The sequence below is a fragment of the Anolis sagrei genome, chromosome 1 (genome assembly GCF_037176765.1).
Source record: "Anolis sagrei isolate rAnoSag1 chromosome 1, rAnoSag1.mat, whole genome shotgun sequence".
Classification (NCBI taxonomy): Eukaryota; Metazoa; Chordata; class Lepidosauria; order Squamata; family Dactyloidae; genus Anolis; species Anolis sagrei.
This window is the reverse complement of record NC_090021.1, coordinates 196,236,657-196,259,879: the sequence shown is the minus strand read 5'-3', so window position 1 is coordinate 196,259,879 and position 23,223 is coordinate 196,236,657. Positions and strand designations below refer to the sequence as shown.

At 40.9% G+C, this 23,223-nt stretch overlaps 1 protein-coding gene across 6 annotated transcripts in view; it reads left to right on the top strand.

Moving 5' to 3' along the window:
* The first annotated feature begins 263 nt into the window (after nt 1–263).
* Nucleotides 264–23,223, top strand: part of B3GALT1 (beta-1,3-galactosyltransferase 1) — a 391,634-nt gene continuing 368,674 nt past the window's right edge. For 4 of the 6 annotated variants that reach the window (XM_060778436.2, XM_067471829.1, XM_067471826.1 and 1 more), the window contains exon 1: nt 264–602. The gene's annotated coding sequence lies outside the window, so the exon portion shown is untranslated. The remainder of the gene's footprint in view (nt 603–23,223) is intronic. The other 2 variants (XM_060778447.2, XM_060778410.2) reach the window with 2 other exon arrangements.

The window sequence follows — 23,223 nt, the reverse complement described above, 5'->3', positions numbered from 1 at the left end:
AGATGAGCATCCATCCATTCATTCTTCCTCCCTTTGGGGGGATGAGAAAGACTTCCACCGTCCTTAAGGTGGAACGAAGAGGGCCAACCCCAGGTCTACCTTAAACGTCGCCTGGAGCAGGGGCACCTCAGACCCGCTGGCGGTCAGATCGCACCAACCCCCCTCCCCACCGAAGCATCCTGAGTCTCCTCCTCTTGCTCCCCCTCCTCTCCTCTCCCGGAAGCCAGCGCTGCTGAGGAAGAGAGGAGGGGGCCTTGGAGGAGGAGAAGGAGGCGGCGGCGGCGAGGCGCGCGCGGGGGTCCCCCTTCCTGCCCGGATTGGTCGGCGGCCCCTTCTCCCTGGGCGTCGAAGGAGGCTCTGATTGGCCGCTCCATCTTGTCACTCGGGCGAGGGCCAAGTTCTACCGCGGGCTGGGCGTGCGGAGGGGGATTGCTGCTGGTGGTGGTGCAGCTGCGGAGAGAGCGAGCAGGACCCAGAGCCCGAGCCAGAGCAGAGCGGGCGGATGGATGGAGGCGTGATGCTGGCGAAATGGGGAGCCGGGCAACAGAGGATGCGGGGGCTCCGCTGAAGGCGCGGCGGGGGCTGCCAAGGCGACGCCTCCGGTGAGCTCGGGTGCCGCGTGCGTCTCGGGGTGGGATGGGAGGCGCCTGCCCCACTCACTGCCTCACTGCCTGCCGGGGAGAGGCGGCTCGGGAAGGGAGGGAGGGAGGGAGAGGGACCCAAGGAGGGAGCCAGGGAGGGAGAGGTCCAGGAGCACAGCCCGGCGCCCGCACCTGAGGACGCCTTCCTGCCTGCCTGCCTCCCTCTCTCCTTCCAGCCTCCTTCCGTCCTTCCTTCCTTCACCCCCTCCTTTCCTCCCCTCCCTCCCTCTTTTCCTTCCTCCTTCCCTTTCTTCCTTATTCCCTTCCTTCCTTTTTCCTTTCCTTCCTCCTTCTTTCCTTCCCTTTCTCCTTCCCTTCCTTCATCCTTTGCTTCCTTCCATCCTCCTTTCCTTCCTTCTCCTCTTCCTTCTTCCCTCCCTCCTTCCCTTCTTTCTTTCTTTCCTTCCTTCTTTCCATCCTTCCTCCTTTTCTTCCTTCATTCTTTCCTTTCTCCCTCCCTTCCTCCTCCCTTTGCTTCCTTCTTTCCTTCATCCCTCCTTTCCTTCCTTCCTTCCTTCCTTCCTTCCTTCCTTCCTCCCTTCATCCCTCCTTCCCTTCTTCCCTTCCATCCTCCCTTCCTTCCTTCCTTCCTTCCATCCTTCCTTCCTTCCTTTTTCTTTCCTTCCTTCTTCCTTTCCTTTCTTCCTCCTTCCCTCCCTTCATCCTTTGCTTTCTTCCTTCCTTCCTCCTTTCCTTCTTCTCATCTTCCTTCCTCCCTCCCTCCCTTCTTCTCTTCCCTACTTCCTTCCTTCCCCCTCACGCCGGCATCCTCTGGACTTGGTCGCCCTTCAGGAAGCGGCGCTCCCGACTGACCGGGGCGGGGGCAGGGGCTCTCCTTCTAACCTAGACTCAGGAGGAGAAGGAAGGAAGGAAGGAAGGAAGGAAGGAAGGAAGGAAGGAAGGAAGGAAGGAAGGAAAGCGCCGGGGTAGAGGCAACTTTCTTGGCCTGGTTTTGCAATAAAAGCGGGAGGAGGCATCCCCCTCCATAGCTGAACACACTTTTTCTTTTCCTGAGGAAGTTTCCGAGCTCAATGGCTTCCCCACAAGGGTTCCTCCTCCCCCCCCCCCCCCCGCAGGCCGCCCCCAAGCGCGTTGCTGTCGGAGCTTTGGTTTTGTTTCGAAGTCGGGCGCGCGGCACCTGGAGGCAGGGTTTGCCGAAGGGCAGCGGAAGAGCTGCCAGCCCAAGGTCGGAGTGTAGGAAAAGTCTCCTTCTGGGGAGGTTTCCACGCCAAGGCTCCACAGATATATAAACCCCACTTGCCTAGATTCCAAAAGACCCCTCACAAGGAGCGAGGATACATGCCCGCCTGGCGGAACGGGCTTGGGCTGGAGGGCCCTTGCTGTGGGTCTCTTCCAACTTCCTCTCCATCTCGATTCCGAGCAAACAAAAAGGAGAGGATTTCCACCTCCTGGTTTTGTAGCTATCTCTGCGAGGCGCACATATCCCTCCCCCTCCTCTTCCTTCTCGACTTCTTCTCCCCTTCCTCCTCTGAAATGCAGTTTCTTTCCGTTCTTTTCCTGAGGGGGAGCCGGGACGCCCCAAGTGGAGGGCCAGGTCTTCTCCGGCCGCTTCGCCGCTCTGCCCACCCGCCGCCCTTCCTTCTTGTTGCCTGGGTTGCCTCTCTTGCTGGGGAGTCTTCCGTAAGGGGCGGAGAAGGGGCTGAGCCTGGAGGGGGGAAAGACAGGTGCCTTCTCGCAGGGAAGGAAGTGCCTCTCTCTCTCCTCCCTTAACTGCTTGTCCTTCTTCTGTCCGGGTGCCCAAGTGCTTTCGGGTCTGAGCAGCTGTCACTTTGGTTTCCAAGTAGGGAACACAAAGAATCTCCCCTAAAGAGAAATCGCAAATTTAAGAAAGGATTTCAGTCTATTGCTATTGTTACTGTGTTTCAAAACCTTCTTCCCCCTCTCCTTCATCTTCCTCCTTCTTTTTCTTCCAGTACTTCCTCTACCCCCTTCTCTTCCTTCTCTCTTTCTTTCCCCTCTTTTTCTTCATCTTCCTTCTCTCTTTCCTCTTCTTCATCTTCCCCTCCTGTTCTCCATCTTCCTCCTCTCCTTCCTTTCCCCCTCCTCTCCTTCCTTTTCTCCTCTTCTTTCTCTTCCTCCTCCTCTTCTTCATCTTCCTTTTCACCATTTTCCTCCTCTCCTTTCCCTCCCTCTTCTTCTTCATCTTCCGTCTCTCTTTCCTCTTCCCCTCCTCTTCTTCATCTTCCTCCTCTCCTTCCTCTTCCCATCTTTTCCATCTTCCTCTCCTCCTTCCTCTTCCCTCTCCTCTCCTTCTTTTTCTCTTCTTCTTCATCTTCCTCCTCTCCATCTTCCTCCTCTCCTTCCCCCTCCTCTTCTTCATCTTCCTCCTCTCCTTCTCCTTCCCATCTTCTCCATCTTCCTCTTCCCCTCCTCTCCTTCCTTTTCTCCTCTTCTTCCTTCTCTTCCCCCTCCTCTTCTTCAGCTTCCTTCTCTTCTTCCTTTTCCTCCTCCTCCACTTGAAAATGATCTCTTTTCCTTCTTAATGTTAAGGATGAGAATTACTGGTTGCTTCGAACCATCCTGCTCTGGGAAATGAGGGGGATTGTCATCTCTGTATTGTTGAAAGCTTTCATGGCTGGAATCACTGGGTTGCTGTGCGTTTTCTGGGCAGTGTGGCCATGTTGTAAAAGCATTCCCTTCTGATTTTTTGCCCACCTGTATGGCAGGCATTCTCAGAGGTTGAGAGGTCTTTTGGAACTTGGCAAGTGGGGTTTATATATCTGTAGAATGTCCAGGGTGGGAGAAAAAACTCTTGTCTGGAGATAGGTGTGAATGTTTCAATTGGCCACCTCAATTAGCATTCAGTGATCTTGCAGCTTCAAAGCCTGGATGGTTGCTGCCTGGGGGAATCATTTGTTGGGAGGTTGCATGTTAATCAAGATGAGCAATTGCAACATTCACACTTGTCTCCAACAGACAAGAAGAGTTATCTCACCCACTCTGGATATTCCACAGATATATAAACCTCGCTTGCCTAGTTTCTGATGGGCCTCACAACCTCTGAGGATGTCTGCCACATATGTGCGTGAAATGTCAGGAGAGAATGCTTGGAAAACATAGAGCCTGGAAAACTCACAGCACCCCAGATTGTCATCTCTGTTTGTTCATTAAATTGTGTTGTTCATTCATTCACCCATCTATGACCCAGAGATTGAGTCATCATGTTGCAAACATGTCAGGAGAATCTTGTGTCATCTTACAGATCTGTTGTGATATTTATGGGAAGAAGCTCCAGCAAAAGGGTGTCATTCTAAGCATATTTTGTAGTGTTCAGTGGGGTTGACTTCCATGTAAGTCTGTGTAGGAATTCTGCCATAACAAAGTCCATGCTGTTGTCTTTGTGAATTGGGCTGTGGACCATGAAAGCTAAGGACATAATTGCACATCTTTAAGATTCCAGGTACTATAGGCTGTGTTTTAGAGGAAGTAATGGACAAAACAAGTTCTGGGTATTCCTTGCCTGAGAAAAGCCTTGAAATGTTGCTATAAGACCACAGGTGTCTCGAAGGCACATACATACACGCTTACAATACTTCAGAAGGAGTTAGCCATCCTTTTAGAGTTGGATTCTAAGCCTCAGCAGGTTCTCTTAGAAGGAAGTACCAACCAGTGAGACTCACTGCTTGAAACCTGTGCAACCTGGGTCGTCTTTCTGACATTTGAGTGTTTTTTGTGGATTTAAATGAGATGAATGTTGATCATAAGGAAGAAATGAGGGGCATGGAAAAAAGAAAGCAGATTAGTGGGCAAAATATGTGTGCATAAGAACAATGTATAACGAATGTTACTGAAACAATCAGGGCCAGCTAATCACCTCCCAACAAAAGATTCCCTCAGGCAGTAAGAAGCCAGACCTTGAAACTGCTGGTCTATTAAATGCTAATCAAGGTGGCCAAACATTCACACCTAGCTCCAACAGACAAGAATTCTTTATCCCACCCGGGACATTCCACAGATATATAAACCCCATTTTCCTAGTTTCCAACAGACCACACAACCTCTGAGGATGCCTGCATAGATGCAGGCAAAACAGTAGGAGAGAATGCTTCTGGAACATGGTCATATAACCCGGAAAACTCACAACAATTGAATATTACTGAGATTGTGATTGTACAAACCTTATTACAAAATTTCACACTTGGTTTCCTAATCTGTTTCCTTTTCTGGAAGTAAATCCCATTGTGTTCAGTGGGAGTTAGTACCTTGTGCACAGGTTTAGGAACAAACATTTCCAAACATTTTATGGGAGCCTTGACTCAGGAGAGCTGGAACGAAGATTCATAGATGTGCATTATGATAATGTTACAATGCTCTGATCTAGATGACTGGGAGGAAGAGAGCAATATTTTTTGTTATCGCCTCATCTATTGGTTTTCTCATAGCTCTGTAAAAATGAATAACTTCATGATTTAAAACATTAACTCTGATCCAGCACTAGCTGAGCCTCTTAATGGTGGGATGGATCTCTATAGTGTAATGGCGCTTAATGCTTTTCCATTTGCTGGAGCATTTTTGCTATTGATGTAATTATCAGCAGGACTGAACCAAACACCAACACACTGGGAAAAAATGAACACATCTTTCATCTTTTCATCTGATGTAAAGTCTAATCTACATACCATTATAATGATTTATTAAATAATGAGTTACAATCTGCCTGATGCCTTAGCCTCACTGAAGCAAAAGCTTTGGATAGTGGTGGTATGAAGGTTGTCGAAGCATTTCAAATGGCATTTTGTTCCTCGATGAAGTCTATAAAGGATAGCTTTATACAGTATAGGATAATTTTGCTCCATGTTGGTGTTCTGAATGCGGAAAACTCTTCCATTACTAGAAGGACTAAAATGCTTCTTGGGCTTATGTGGCCTCCTTCTGTCTTGCAAATTGCTTCCAAGTAAATGTAACCAGGTGCCTTACCTTTTTGGCCAGTGGGCAGACTGAGAGGAATAATGAGTGCTGCAGAGCTTTGCATTGGGGAAGGTGGCTGTAATCATGATTTGCAAACTGCCTTCAAACCATAGTTATAAATCACTGCTCAACTATTATCTTTCTTGACATTATAGTGGAAAACTGATTGCAACAACTCAGGAATGGAGGACTATGTGTTTTCAAAGGCTTTCATGGCCAGAATCACTGGGTTGCTGTGAGTTTTCCAGTCTGTATGGCCATGTTCCAGAAACATTCTTTCCTGACGTTTCACCCACATCTATGGCAGGCATCCTCAGAAGTTTAGGGGTCTGTTGGAAACTAGGCAAGTAATGTTTATATATTTGTGGATGGCCATTAAATGCTAATCAAGGTGGCCAATTGCAACATTCACACCTGTCTCAAGGGACAGCTAATCACTCCTCAACAAAGGATTCCCCCTGGCAGTAACAAGTCACACCTAAAAACTGCCAGGCCATCAAATGCTAATCAAGATGGCCAATTGCAACATTCACACTTGCCTCTAACTTGCCTTCTCCCACCCTGGACACCCCACAGATATATAAACATCACTTGCCTAATTTCCAACAGACTTCTCAACTTCTGAGGATGCCTGCCATAGATGTGAGTGAAACATCAGGAGAGAATGCTTCTGGCCAATTGCAACATTCACACCTGTCTCAAGGGACAGCTAATCACCCCTCAACAAAGGATTCCCCCTGGCAGTAATAAGTCACACCTAAAAACTGTCAGGCCATCAAATGCTAATAAAGATGGCCAATTGCAACATTCACACTTGCCTCCAACAGACAAGAGTTCCTTCTTCCACCCTGGACACCCCACAGATATATAAACATCACTTGCCTAATTTCCAACAGACTTCTCAATTTCTGAGGATGCCTGCCATAGATGTGAGTGAAACATCAGGAGAGAATGCTTCTGGCCAATTGCAACATACACACCTGTCTCAAGGGACAGCTAATCACTCCTCAACAAAGGATTCCCCCTGGCAGTAACAAGTCACACCTAAAAACTGCCAGGCCATCAAATGCTAATCAAGATGGCCAATTGCAACATTCACTCTTGCCTCCAACAGACAAGAGTTCCTTCTTCCACCCTGGACATCCCACAGATATACAAACATCATTTGCCTAATTTCCAACAGACTTCTCAACTTCTGAAGATGCCTGCGATAGATGTGAGTGAAACGTCAGGAGAGAATGCTTCTGGCCAATGGCAACTCCAACAGACAAGAGTTCTTTCTCCCACCATGGATATTCCACAGATATATAAACCTCACTTGCCTAGTTTCTAATGGACTTCACAACCTCTGAGGATGCCTGCCACAGATGTGGGCAAAATATCAGGAGAGAATGCTTCTGGAACATGGCCAGATAGGCTGGAAAACTCACAGCAACCCAATGGAGGACTAGTTTCTGCAGAAGAAGGAATGCATGAGTTCAGAACCCAGACCGAGTTTTTTAGAGCATGAGGCCAGCTAAGGCCCTATGTGTCATAGGAATCAGAGAACATTGACTCCCCAGATGTTTTAAATAGCAACTCCCATTTGTATTTTCAATGGTGAGGGACTGTTTTGAGTTAGTTGTGGTCCCAAACATTTGGAAACGATAGGATACTTAATTATCCGGAGTACATAGACTAGATGCTACACTTCTTGAAAAACTAAATTTGAAGTGCATTCTTATGTTGGTATTTTCAGGAGTGATCTCTGCTGAGTTTGGTAGAATTTATTACCAGCTATTTATGCATAACCGCTCGTCTCAGGTTACCTGATGTAGAGAAGTGGCAAATAGTTTTTTCAGCATGACTTAGACTGACATTATACAATATTTGTGTCTGTTGGCTGCAATTGGTGTCTCTCCCCACCCCCACCCCCACCCCCACCCCCTTGTGATAACTTGCCAGGAACTTATTGCTCAAAGACTGACACTAGGCTAGGGATCACCATTTGGAAGAGATCTTAGGTACAGGATTTCTCACATAGCTAATGACAACTTCTTATTGATGCTGTTGGTTTTGTATGCTTCTTAGCCTTTTGGAATGCAGCAGAGCAGGCAACAACACTGAATGAGATGGTTGTTAATATTACATCTCTATGTTTTGTCTTATGATGCTATAAATGCTAGGTTGCAAATATTCAGAACAGATTGTGAACCTCATATTTTTTTATTTCTACTGAGACAACAGAATTCTTCCACCCCACTCACTATGTAAAGTAAAAGTTAAGGTTTCCCCTTGACATTAAGTCTAGTCGGGGGGGGGGGGGAGGTGCTCACCTCCATTTCTAAGCTGAAGAGCTGGCATTGTCTGTAGATGCTTCCTAGGTCATGTGACCAGCATTACCGTATGGAGCACTGTTACCTTTTTGCCATTGAGCATGGCATGTTTTCAAGCTCCTAGGTTGGCAGAAGCTGGGGGCTAAAGACGGGAGCTCACCCTGCTCCCTGGATTTGAACCATTGACCTTTTGGTCAGCAAATTCTGCAGCTCAGTGGTTTAATTTCTTGCTACTTTATCATCCAGTATTCTCCAATTTTTATCATACCGATATCAAACTGGTATCCAGTTAATAAACCCATTTCGGATTTTAAAAAATGCAGAATGTGCAACATAGATTTCTGTTCCTATTCCTACTTTGTACTACTTTTTTCTAACTTTCTCCATTGGGAACAGTCAGTTTCTAGTGCTTTAATGTCATAGTCTTATTGTTTGTTTTTCAAAAAAGCTGTCCTGAAATCACTAAACTGATTTTTCTTGTGCATTGCATTGTATATTAGGATTCATTGTTCACTTGATTACTGTTTATTCACATGAAAAAACTTATTTATTTCAGTCTGTATAGAAATGTGAGAAGTATTCGTACATATTTTTATTTATTTATTTAAAAAAATAATTGATACATGTTTGCTTGTGGAATCCCAAAGCAGCTAAAAGGTTTAAAACCAAAGCAAAGCAAATTATATTCAATTATCCAGAAAACATAAAAATTCATTAAACTTAAATACATTTGCTACCCAAAACCTTATGGAGCCATGGTAGCACAGTGGGTTAACCCACTAAGCTGCAGAATTTGCAGTCCAGAAGGTCAGTGGTTTGAATCCGTGGAATGGGGTAAGCTACTGTAGTTAGCCTCAGCTTCTGCCAACCTAGCAGTTCAAAACATGAACATATAAGTAGATCAATAGGTACTGCTTCAGTGGGAAGGTAATGGCCATCCATGAAGTCATGCTGGACACATGACCTAGGAAGCGTCTACGGACAACACTAGCTCTTTATCTTAGAAATGGAGATGAGATCACCCCTCAAAGTCGGACACAACTAGGCTTAATGTCAGGGGAAACCTTTACCTTACTCAAAACCTTAAATTTTAAAGGCATATGTTACATGGAAATAACCAATATTATAAAAACCCTGGAAATAACCAATAAATGGACCTGGTAAGTTTCTTAAGGAAGGAAGGAAACAGATAAGGAGTCTATGCAAAAACATTTTTCATGTCCAGTTTACATCTCTCTACTGATATCATCTTAATCCCAAAAAAGTAAAGGTGAAATTGCTATATCATAGTGATTATTTTCTTTTAATTTTTATTTTGTGACATGAATAAAAATCGGTTACTAAAGAACATTTAGAAAATGATTTTTTTTAATTAAAAAAATTACTGACCAGCAATTTTTTTTAAAAAAAAATACTTTTTCACCATGTCTGATGTTCATTATTTTACCTTTGGGGTGAACTACAATTTACAGTACAGAATAAAATTCAAATTGTATTCTGCTACTCAAATTGTAGAGAAGACAAAAAGGACTTTCTAAAGTATAATTGACTGAATGTAACTGAATTGACTCAATGTAATGGAGTGAATAATTATTAAAGAGCTTTCTTTCTATTTTAAAAGAATCCTTTAACATATCTGGATCAGGTGGATTTTTTATTCTAACAGGAAATAGCTTCTAAACTATTATAGCTTTAAAAAAACTTAAAAGAATTCTGGAATGAAACAGACTGTCATTTTAGCACATGCCAACCTGCTGCCTGGTTTAATTGCCCAAATAAAAATTATATCACACACTAAAATATCAGTGGTGAAATCTGCAGCAATAAAATTACTTACACTAGAAAACAAAGCCTGCAATATTGTGTTCAATGACAAGTTGAACTCTCAGTTTGGTTCCTAAAAAGGTACCTGGTCCTGAGCATACCTGTTTTATCGACCTATGAAATTAAAAATACACTAAAGTTGGGAGGCTGATGTGATAGTAGAGCTGCTACTGGTCTCTTATTGTAATTATCTGTACCTTGTTTTGACAAAAAAAACTTTGTTATTTTCCTCATGTTAGAACAGCCATGCTGTCATATGGAAATCTTGATGAGGATCCAGAAATTTCTAAATAATCTGAGCTCACTATACCAAAAACTAGAAACTAGTGTTGTGTGAAGATCACTCTGAGCCAGAGTTAAGGATGGAGGAAAGCTGTGATGTGAAGAATCCTTATTCTTTTTCATTGACTGAAAGGAGATGAATTAATTGCCTTTGACTAGTACACACAGAAATGAGACAATAGTGATGACGCCTTGCCTTTGAAATTTGAGTCCTTTGGTGAAGTCCAGCAATGGTAAAATAGGTCTTCAGGTTGACTTTGGGTATAATGAGATTTGGTGACTTCCAGAGCAGCTGGAGCAGTGAATCAAATCAGGATATTAGTATTGACATTAAAGGTGGTGTCCAAGGCACAGAACCAATTTTGAGCATAGCTTTCAGCATCATTAAAAATTAAGATAGGATTCAGATTCCTACTAACACGTGAGCCACTAGCAATGACTGTTTAGTAGGGAGAAAAAGATAAGGAGAATAGTGAGAAATGATTTAAGAGTTTTAACTGCAATTTTGTGATTCCAAGACACTTATTACTTGCCCAAAACTTTTGGAAAGGCTATACACAAGATATATGAAACATTCCACAAAGTGGTACAATGGCAATAATAGTCATGGAAAAGTATAGAATAGCTTGTAAAAGTGAGGAATGGATGACTATGGGTGTTAGATGTTTTTGGCCTAAACTCTTACCACCTTCAGCCAGCTTAGCCAATTGTTAGTACCAGGCCAAAAACATTTGGAAAACCCCAGATGCCAACCCCTATTCTAGAGATCTCATTGAAAGCAACCTCACCATTCTTGTAAAACAACAGAATGATTGCACCCCAAAGATTTGTATATGTTTTCTCTAGGAAGATGCTCCTCAAGCAATCTTCTCTGCTGTTGAATTGGATTATCAATTCTTTGGGGATAGGGAGTTATAAAATCTACACTAATTGGGGCATTTTTCTTTGTGTAAGAAAATGGTTGACAAATTGCATTGCACTGTACTGGTTGACAAGTTGTATTGTATAAATGACTGTATTACTAGAGATCCTAGAGTGTCTTGGAGATCATCTCAGCTGGGTTTCTTGGTGAGAGACTTCTTAATGCTGGAGAAGCTGCCCAAACACAGTATGCCTGCTGATATTTATTTTCCTTGGTAAAGACCAGAGGCTGAGCATAGCTGACAACTTTCTCCAGTATGTTATGAATTTTACAGCCAATGCAAGAGCCCTTTGACAGATGAGCAGAAGCCAATGGTGTCTATGTAGAGTCTGGAAAAATTACTTTTTAGATTACATCTCCAAGATTTCTCAAATCAGTATTGCCGAAATTATAGCTGAAAAACCTTTCTGCTTCTCTTGAGCATTGCAGATTTTAAACCGGCTATTCTAGAATTAAAAACAAATGTTACGGTTAAAATAATTGATACATTTGGGGAGGTTGGCCAGCTATCTTATTCATTACTATCTCTGTTATGTGTCACATCCAGTTTCCATTATTACAGATTGCAATCTGATGAAATTCCATTTTCCTCCGTGAACATTTCCTCTAAAATTTGTTTGAAGGAAGAGGTTACAAATCTAGCTTCACAAATTCATTTTCTAAGAAACCTATTAGTTTGGTGTGACAAAAGAATGCACTGATATTCAATCAGAATGATACTGCAAATTGATTGTCTGACTAACTGCAGAGCTTTTAGGTTGCGCTAAGGAGAAGGGAGCAGAACTTAGAGAATATTAGTTTTGAAGAGTATAGATAGAATATATTATTAGGCTAGATATTACAATCCTGTTCATGTTCACTTAGAAATTAGCTCTACTGTATTGCATACAGTTTACATCCTACAAGTGTGTTTTAGGATTGTATGCCTGGGAATTATAGCAAAGTACATTGTGACTATTCAATACATGCACAGCAGTTCAAGCTGCAATTTTAATGGCATAATTGGGAAACCAATTAAAAAGCTCTAGTTGATTAATCAAAGGACACGTTTTAATCAGCAAGGCTGAAAACTAAGAACACATTTGTTTACTTTTTATAGACGTTTTGGTTCTTGCAATGGGATTTATAAAAGAAAAAGCTGAAGCAAGATCTTCTGATCATCAGTGGCAGCTTGTCTTCATAGAATTGAGAGTTGTTTCGCAGTTTCTTATCTTCAATAGATCTGTATTAAAGCTTTTTGTGAAATGAATATTTGTTTCTGTGTTATTGTTTAATAGGTTAATAGATTATAAATCAATAAAGAAAGAGACCTCTCTGGTTAACAAATGTACATATGTAGCATTTGTGTATATATGCATAATAATAGTAAATAATAATACAACTTTATTGATACCCCACCACCATCTCCCTGAAGGGTCTTGGAGTGGTCACAAAAGCACTCCAAGGTGCCACACATATAAAATAAACAATACATAAGCATATAAATGACGACAACATAAATGTACACCAGTGATCACATATAAAGCATCACATAAAAATTAAAATTCATAAAACACAGCAATACCTGCAGATAAAACTGGTTGTCTTCAGTAACAATCCAAAGTGCTGGAGTGAAGCAAATTACTAAGTCCTCGAGTCTAACCATTAAAATCTAATCAAGGTCAAAGGCCTGTTTAAAAAGCCATTTTTTAAAGATTAGACCCAAAAACTTGGAAAGTGGGGGCTAACCTAATTGCAGAGCCTGGGGGCTACCACTGAGAAGGCCCTCTCTGACATCTCCACTAACTGTCCTTGAGACGGAGGTGGGACCAAGAGAAGGGCCTCCCTGCAGATCTCAGAGCCCACGCTGGTTCATTGAAGGAGATGCAATCTCAAAGATAAGTTGAGCTTTATAGGGCTTTATAGGTATTAGCCTGCACTTTAATTTGGGCCTGGGAACATAGTCCATTAGGAAGCAAGACTACAATAGTAAAGTGTATTTCCAATAGGTATAGGATCCTTATTTATTTATTTATTTTGGAGATTTCTATGCTGCCTTTCTCCAGGACAGACCCAAGGTTGCTCACATCATATTCAAAACATACAAATAATTAAAAACCACAACTAAACAAGTATTAGAGGTTCAATAATCCTTAAAAAATTGAATTATTAAATATTACAAGTTAAAATCAGTCTAAAATTCCCCATCTTTGACGTTGTTCGACTGCAACTCCCCATCAGCTCTATTCATTGTAGGGGAATGCTGGGACTTTTAGTAGAAAAATATCTGAAAGGCCACATGATTCCTATCCCTATTGTATGGCTTTGACTTCTTCTGGTACTTCCATTTTTAAAAAGGAGTGAGACTCAGTTGAGGCCACTGTAGTTGGAAATGCATTTGTGTCCTCAGCAGTTTGGTGGTTTTTCAATAACACTATTTATTTATTTATTTATTTATTTCGTGTACTTCTACCCCGCCCTTCTCAACCCCCGAGGGGGGACTCAGGGCGGTTTACAAAAGGCACTATTCGATGCCTGCACAATAATACAATATAAACCTATATAGACAGCAATTAAAACAGTTATAAGAGTTAACAACAATCAATATATATCACAGTCAATAAAACCAATCTCATTCTCAACATTCGCCAACTCAGAGTCCATAACTTCATTCCACATTGTCCATTCCTATCAGTCGTCGTTGTCCTTTATTTATCTGCCAGATTGCCCAAACGTCTGGTCCCAAATCCATATTTTTAATTTCCTTCTAAAGGAAAGGAGGGATGTCGATGATCTAATTTCCCTGGGGAGTGAGTTCCATAGGTGAGGGGCCACTACCGAGAAGGCCCTGCTCCTCGTCCCCGCCAATCTCACTTGTGATAGAGGTGGGACCGAGAGCAGGGCCTCCCCAGAAGATCTTAAACTCCGAGGTGGGATGTAGAGGGAGATGCGTTCGGACAGATATGCTGGGCCGGAACCATATAGGGTTATTAGAATTAGATCAAGATCTAATCATGTTTTCTGCAGAGCCACTAAAATCAATTAGAATGATCCACACACACACACAGTTGCCTAATGACTGAGATCTGTTGGAAGGGTGATTCTCTATGACCCCATCTACACTGCCATATATTGCAGTATCAAACTGTATTTTGTGGCAGTGTAGATGGAGTTCTATGTCTTCTCAATCAGAACAATGTGCAATGGCAAAACAGCCTTCTTGACTGTGGCACACCAGTTATAGAATATCTTCTCATGGGATGACCAACTGGCACCAAAATTGCCCTCCTCTGGCCCTCCTCTTACATCTTTTGGGCCTAACTGCATTCTCACATACCCTCACATGTATATGGTTTCAACTAATTTAAAACTAGGTTGCTGTCAGATTTTTGGGCCATATGGCCATGTTCCAGATGGTCATGCAGCCCAGAAAACTCACAACAACCCAGTGATTCTGGCCATGAAAGCCTTCAACAACACGATTTCAAACTACTTATGCCGATATTAATCTGTCTTTTTAACTTGTTAATATAAAAAACATGTTACATCCTTTAAAGATCATTTCATTTTAATGTACTTTCAATTAACCAGATTGGTTTTATTGTATGTTTCTCTGAGACATTTCAACAGAGGATGGGATATAAAAGTTTTATTAAATAAATTCATAAAATTTAGCTCACATCCATGCCATCTGTATGTCCTTAAGCCTGGCTCAATGTTTGGTGTATTGCTTGTTAATGCTGTTTCAGAATATAGACCATCCTTTCCTTTAATCAAAAGTACAATCCTAGAAACAAGGCTCAGTATATTTAGTAGACTTGCTCTTCAGTAAACGTGCTTGTATCTGTAGGCCAAGAATGTTGACTAATTTGATATTATTTATATTTATTTGTATATTCAACACACATATTTCTTACTGTATCTAAAACAAGATTGTGAATCATTAAACTGAATGTTAAATATGATCTACTATACCTCATAACTCTGTGGCCTTATGGACAAACTGAATAGGGCATTGGAAATATATTAAATATGCTAAGAACTGGCCATGTCTTTCTTTGGAAAAAGCTCTTGTGAGTACTTATCATAAGAAGGGCCAGGTGTACCATTTTCCCACCACAGTTATGCCATACCCCTATTATTTCTAGCAAAAAGCAGCTCAGTCGTGATTCTTTGAAGCTGGAAAGTTACAAAGGACAAATGTTGATTGTGGTCCTGGTCCAGATTGAGAATGGGACGGAGGGGGATTTTTTTTTTTTAAAAAAGGAAGAGATACAGTTTTAAATGCATTTGTTACAACTGCTTTTTGCATAATATATGTTTGACCCATAGTTTGGGACATATAATTTTGGACAGGTGGGTGTGGAGGGAGAGGGATTTAAGTCAGAGTAAATTAGGTTTCCCCGTGTCAAATTTAGTTCTCTGTCTGTTAGATCACAAAGGTTCTCATTGGCCTACTTACTATTTTTATTCTTTCTTGTGTGTTTTTTAAAAAAAATCAGAACTGTTATTCTTGACTAGGTACTGAATGCATCCCTCTTTTATTATTTAATGAAACACCTGCTTCAATTGAAGCCGCAAGTGGACATAGTAGAAATTACTTCTATGTTGTTTTATTTCTGGAATTGTACTATGGGAGTGGGAGATTCATTTTGTCTTGTTAGTAGGAAATATTTAATGGTGGCAGCAATATACTATTTAGGATCCAAATCTGCAGGGGGTAGGGGGATAGTAATAATAATAATAATAATAATAATAATAATAATAATAATAACTGACACAATACAAGGATCTAAAGATCGAACTGCAAAGACTCTGGTATAAGTCAGTCAAGGTGGTCCCAGTGATGATCGGCACACTGAGTGCAGTACTAAAAGACCTTGGTCTGCACTTAAACACAATCAGCACAGACAAAATTATCATTGGTCAGCTGCATAAGGCCACCCTACTGGGATCTGCACGCATTATTCGCTGATACATCACACTGTCCTAGACACTTGGGATCTAATACAACAACCAGCATAGTGATCTTGTTTTCTGTAGACTAATCTTGCTGTATTTCAAATAATAATACATTTATTCTTATATCCCACCACCATCCCCCAAAGGGACTCACGGCGGCTTCCAGATGGCACAAAATTCAAGGATGTGCAACTACTGGCAGAAATATTAAAAATTAACTGGGTATTTTTATTACAAAAGTGTGAGTCAAGCACTGAAAGAGTTAGTAGACCGAAGCTATTAGAGTCAGTGGGCAAAACTAGTGTTGTTCTGAGGAGCGTGAGTAGGCCTGTCTGTTAGAGTTCATGGGCCAAAGCTAGTGTCATCCTGAGGAGTGTGGGGTAAAGCTCTGTGTGAGAGAAGCCTTGTTGAGAAAGCTCCAGTGTAAAGGCAGCTGCTTGTGAAGCTACTATGTATTTATTTATTTGTTTTATGGAAACCTTGTTGTTGTAAATAGTTCAACCATATTATTTTACTACAAAGAAAAGCCTCCTGTGTAAGATATAACATTGGTCTATGTGTTTTTGTTCTTTTTTATCACTTCGGGCTACTGGTGCTGGGTTGAGCTGCTGCTAGTAAGTTGCTCTGCTATTCGTTTATGGGAGGGGGTCTTTTGTGAATAAGCCCACTTGCCCAACAACTACTGCACAGAACAAATAGGGACTAAGCATTCTCAAAAGCTTGTTTTAAAAGCCTCATCTTCAAATCCCTACAAAAGGAAGACAGTGCAAGGACCTGTCTAATCTCCCTGGGGAGGGTGTTCTAAAGCTGAGGGGGCACCACCAAGAAGGCCCTCTCTCTCATTCCTATCAACTGGACTTGTGATGGTGGTGGGTGTAAGAGGAGGGCCTCCCAGGCAGATCTTAGAGCCCACGCCAACTCATGGGGGGGGGGGGGGAATGCGGTCACAAAGATAGGCAGGACCCGAGCTGTTTTGGGCTTTACAAGCGATAACCTGCACTCTGAATTGGAACCAAAAACTTATCGGCAACCAATAGAGCTGCTTTAATAGAGGCATCTGTATTTCCTTTAGTTGCTGCTTTATTTGAGATAGGAAATTGAGTCTTCCAAATATTGCCCAATATCTACTGCAAAAGCCTAACACTGTCCTGGTTTTGTATGGAGGTTAAATATGTGAACAGACTTTTTCTGAGCAGTTGTATCAGCTTTAATTTCAAATGTATTGAAAGCATAATGAAAATGTGCACTTTCATGTAAAACACACTTATAAAAGTATATTTAAATATTATTTAAAAATTCTTTATTATTTAGAAATGTGATTAAATATCAATTTAAACATATGCACGACCTTATCATTGGACTAAAATGTATAAACTAAGCTCCGTGACAACCCTCCTAAAACATGAAAACTATTAAAATGATCTAAAACATTGTTAGAAGGATGAGTTCTATCACCTCTACTAAAATCAGCAAGAATGATTATAAATCCTAGTGGAATCCAAGAACAACACAGGACAAAGTAGCCATTACTCATATCCTTATCAGGAAGATTTCTCCAAGTAGCTATGCCCCAAAGAAAGTTTCTCTTGCAGATCTTGGGGATAGGCAGGTTTATGTTTGGCATGAAATCTCGGAAATTGACCCCATTATTTCAAATGAGATAAACATCTGCTTATAAATTCAAAACATAAAGTCATTTAAAGGTTTACAGTTTGGGCTCAGTATCCTAAATTGACAGAGGGGAATTGGTACACAGTGCTGATCCATCATTTTTTTGGTTGATATGATTGATGATAGTAGCTGTCTCTGGCATGAGTCAGCTAGTAAATCCAGCCCTGGCTTTAGCCTGAATTTTAAATGAGCTATCCAGGGTGTTGAACCCATTTTGGATACATAATGCAGTGCCTTGGATACTTACAAGTTTTCACTGAAATCCTATCCTACTGTGATTGGACCCAACAGCCACCACTGGATGTGATCTCAATTCTGCACACCAGTCAGCAATATTGCAGCTGAATTTTGAACCAAATAAAGCTTCTGCATGCTTTTCAAGGGTAGACTATAGGCATGGGCGATAAAAAAAATGGTTCTAAACTGTATTCAAAAGTTGGGGGCACTGGTGATTCGATTCTAAAGTCACTTCCGAATTTTTCCCAAAAAAAATCAAAACTTTCCAAAACTTCTGAAACTTCCAAATTGATTTGTTAATGGGAGACATACATGCGCAATAAATAGAGGAAAACAGTATTGACACTGGGAAAACTTCAGAGGCTTCTCTCTCCCTTCAAACAGAAGGAAGGCAGTTGAACCTCCCAGATAAAACTTTGGTGCCCTTCCCCTGACTTGGGGAAGACACCTGGGTGCTGTGGTCCAGGAGATTTAAGAAATATTATAGAGCAATGGTGTTAAATTGTTGAACATAAATCCCAAAACAGAAGGGAGGCAGTTGAATCCCAAGAAAAAAATAACTGTGGTGCTTTCCCCCAGACTTACAGAAGGGAAGAGAAGGGTTGAGGTTCAGGACAGGAGTTTTTGGAGAGAATAGATAAAAGTGATGAAAAAAAAACCCAGCACTGAAAGGCTTTCTCTCAGGTTTCACACAGTCACCTTCCTCCCAAAGTTTTCCTTCTTTCTTCTCTCTCTCTCTCTCTCCCAAAAGTTTTTCTTCCTTCTCCCTTCCTTCTCCAAAACTCTTTTAGCTGCAATGCCTTTGCCTGCCTACCCTTCCATCCACCCAGTAGCAGCAGCAAAAAAAAGATGCCAACTACCCTCCTCCTTTTTCTAGCTGGAATGAGCCTTCCAGCCATGTGCTTGGGTTTATAAACAGCAATGGCTGCCGGACACTTGATAACCCCTCCTCTTTGCAAAATGTAAGCCCTGATTGGTTGGGAGGCAAGCTCTTTAGACTGTGCCTCCCAGCAGGCTTACTTTCATTAAAAATGCTTTCTCATACTTCCGAATCAACTTTCAAGCCATTGTAATCAATGGCCCGGGTCACTTTGAAACTACAGAGGACTTCCAGCTCACAAGTATGCTTCAGAACCCAGTTTGGAAGTGTGAAACTTCTGACTTTAGTTCCAACATCTGCAACTTCCAAACAAACCCGCCCATGCCTAGTAGACTGTGTTGTACCAGAGATCATATTATTAAAGCACGGAAAACTGTTGTCTGATAAGACCCTCTTAGGAAAAATTGCAGCTGACATGTGCAGTGTTTAATTGTGTGTGTGTGGGGGGGGGGGGGGGGGGCTGACAACATGTTCCTATAAATGCTTGAAAACATTGAAGTTAGACCCAAGCATAAGATATCTGATTTGTACACACATGACCAAAGCACAAGAGACTTGATTTGTACATGCATAAGTTTTTAAGCATCACATGAAAGCAATAAATATACCATTCTTACATAGAAACACTTTTGAACTTTTCCTTCCAAACAAGTTGCATTGAGTTTATCGAGGCACACTCTAAAAAAGGTCCATAGTGTAGGCTAGCTAAAGCAAAGTATTAGCGTTGATTTGTTTGATTAGAAAATGGCCTTCTTAATGAATGTTTGGATTTATACCAAAAGTCTTATGTGAGAAGAGCTGAGATGTACCCATACATATTTCAAAACCTCAATATTGTGAAGGCATATTTGGCAGCTTGTATTCTGTTTGAATCCAAGTCCTTTCAGTGTGTCCTCTATTTTCATTTCACTGTCATAGCACAGCTGTGTGGTCTATTACTGACAAAATAATGGATCTGAAAATTTTACCTTGACAATTTGAGTTTGGGTAGTAGTGCTTCAAGGTTTTAGACTGATGTTCGTAATAGGTTATTTGAGAATGGCTTCTTGACTTGCTGTCTGTCGGATTTCAACAAGGATTCCTGAATTGCTGGGCATTTATGATTGCTTTAGCTGGGCTTAACATTGGGGTTTCAGTTTGTGTTTATTGTTGTTTTTATATGGATTTTTACAGACAAAGATTAAAATGCAGGTTAAATGCAGATAAAGGCTACAACCTTAGTCACACATACCTGGGAGTCATTCTAATTAATTAAGCTCAGTGGAAGTCAATAAATATGCAGAAGCTTGTACATGATTAGTAAACATAAGTTGAATTAGGTTTCATTGTTTTGAGAAGGATCTAAGTCACATTGGTTTCAGTTCCTCTGTAAATCCAGCACAATCCTCTATCTAGTTAAACATCAGCCCCATTGAATTCATTGAGACTTGCTCCTAGCTAAGTAGCCTTTTGGGGGGAGATGCAGACAGCTATAAGAACAATGGACATTTTGGAAAATATGAATCTCCATAGCCATTTGGGAAATGGGATTCATAACCTTTTGGGAAAACCACTGGTCACAGAAAAGGGGTCACAACCTTTTGGAAAAATGGCATTTACGAGCATCCATACAAGTCAACTAGGTCTCTCAGTTTTTAAACTGATGTACCTAGGCTTGTCTTTGAACTGCCAGGGACAAAGACATGCCAATGCACAAAAACATATATTTTCATCAGAGTTACAGAAGTGTTTCTTTAGTTACCCAAAAACATCTACTTTCTGTTAAAATATATTTGTCTTTAAATCAGGGTCTCAAGAGACAGAATAAACAGTCTTCTTTAAAAGTAACAGAGTTGGTTTACTCACGAAACTTAATGTATTCATTCAGCATAAAAGTACATTTCTTATGAATCCATTTACAATAGGATTTTAAGTAGTTTATCTGTGTAGGTAACACAGGGCATCTTCCTTAGAATCAATAGTCCATAGTCCAAAGCATCTCTCTCTTTTGTCTTAATAAGTCTCTTAGCATACTGGTCCTACATCAGAAGTTGGATGGCATCTGTTTCTACAAACTAAAATGGAGTCTGAGTCTGAACATGCCCAATTCTGATCACATGATCTGCAGCCCCTCCCACAACAAAGAGGTTAGGTAAAATTGCAAACAAATACACACATACTATACAATACAATAAGTAATTATATACATAACAAATAACTAGTTGGGGCTTGAGAAGATTGCCATTTCCAACAGGATACCTGCTTTCCATATGAATGCAATTCTCTTAGTAGATAGTTACAAACTGATGTAATCTTCAGTACAGATCCAAGGCAGTTCTGTGCCTTTAAAGAAATAAATAAACAAAAAGGCCACGACTCAGTGATAGAGCTCAATTTTTTTTACATATGAAAGTATCCCATGTAAGGCTGGAATTTATTTTGTGTTAGCAGTGTGGTTGGCAGTAAGAGGAGAAAATTCGGATATGAAGGTCAGTCTGTCTTAGAATAAAGCAGCTGTTTCCTTTTCTAATTTCTGCAGTGGGAAAATAGGATGAAAGTAATGTCTTCTTTTACCCGCTGAAGAGATTTAAATGATATTAGTCTGAGGAAAGCGAATGGTATGAATACACATTAAATGAAGTGATGATTAATGAGCTTTAAAATGTACATATGATTTCATTTTGGCCATCCATTTGGAGATATGACATTCTGGAGTTCATATACAACACACCAGTAAAAATTACTAAACCATGAATAATGATGTTGATTGCCTAGTTATTTTTTCATCACTTGATTCAATAAGTATTATGATGATCTCTGAAATATGCCAAACACTTCACACATTTTCAAGGAATATCACCAAGGGGCAAGACTTGTTGTGCATTATTAAAGTATAGTTGCTTTTGCAATTCTAAGATTAATCCCTAGATTTATTTATTCATTGGAAATATGTGAAATGTGAATGTATGAAGGAGGATATTATTTGTTTATTTATTTATCATATTGATATCCTGCCTTTCTCACCCCAGAAGGGACTCCAGGTGGCCTTACAACAGGCAGCAATTTGATGCCATACACACATATATCAAATAAACAATTACAATTAAAACCAAACCATTAAAACATGAATTAGTAAAAACAATTAAAAATCACACCAACCAAACTATAATCCAGGGCCGTTCCATTTGTCAATCACATTGTTTCATAATCACGTATTGCACTGCTCTAATTACTTATCAAAATTTTGGCCCCAAAGGCACATCTTAAGTTTTTTCCCTGATGGTCAGGAGAGAAGGGGCTGATCTGATTTCATTGGGGAGTGAGTTCTACAGATGAGGAGCCACCACTGAGGAGGACCTGACTCTTGTCCCCACCAATCATGCCTGCAAAGGAGGTGGGACCAAGAGCAGGGCCTCCCCAGACGATCTTAATCTCTGAGATGGTTCATAGAAGGAGAAACGTTTGGACAGGTAAGCTGGGCCAGAACCATTTAGGGCTTTAAAGCCAGCACTTTGAATTGTTCTTGGTAGCAGATTGGCAGCCAGTAAAACTGGAATAAAAGGGGGGTTGTGTGCTCTCTGTACTTCGCTCCAGTGAGAAATCTGGCTGCCGCCCATTGGACCACCTGAAGCTCTGAAGAGTCTTCAAAGGCAGCTCCATGTAGAGCGTGTTGCAGTAGTCTATTCAGGATGTAACCAGAGCATGTATATCATGATATTCTCCTTTTAGTTCCTAATTTTTTTACCATTTTTCTGTTAGGGACCTAGTATGGTTTTTATTATTATTATTATTATTATTATTATTATTATTATTATTATTATTTTAGATAGTTGAAACATACTTTGTTATTTTTTCCTTATAACAAACATCATAATTTTACTTGTTATAGTACTTTGGGCTAATTAAGTATTCCTTATCCCACCACCCTCAAGAGATGTTGGATTATAACTACTATTATCCCTACATAGTACAACTTGAGTGGGACCAACAGATGGGTAATCCAACATATCCGGAGGTGGTCATGTTTGGAGAAGGCTAATTCTAACTGATTCATTCATGAAATATTGCTGAAATAATTACAAAGAATACTGGTGGCTATTTATATTGCAGTGTATGTAATCAGTCATACTTACAGCATTTATTTTGGAGTGTCATCTGTAGATATCTTCTTTTAGAGGAATATGTTGTTTTCAGAAAGACAGCAATAGATTCCTGAAATCAAACCACAAACTGTATCATACGTACTTTCACAGAAACTATTTCTCATTTAAGTCACTGTCACATGGAATATAATTAAAATGCTCATGTCCTTGAAAAGCATTAAGGAAACACTTTTTAGTTGGCAAAATGTTAGCTTTATTTAATTGCAGGAGAGCAGGTCTATTTGTAATGAAATCCATGCTTAGAGAGGCTGATCAGCTATGTGTAAAGGAGTACCTCTCAGCTTGGGAATTCATTTAAAGGTACAATACAAAGACCCCCCCCCCCCCATTCCCCATATGTGAATGCAATACTTTTTGAGAGTCCTCAGCGGTGCAGTGGGTTAAACCACTGAGCTGCTGAACTTGCTAACCGAAAGGTCAGTAGTTCAACTTCTGGGAG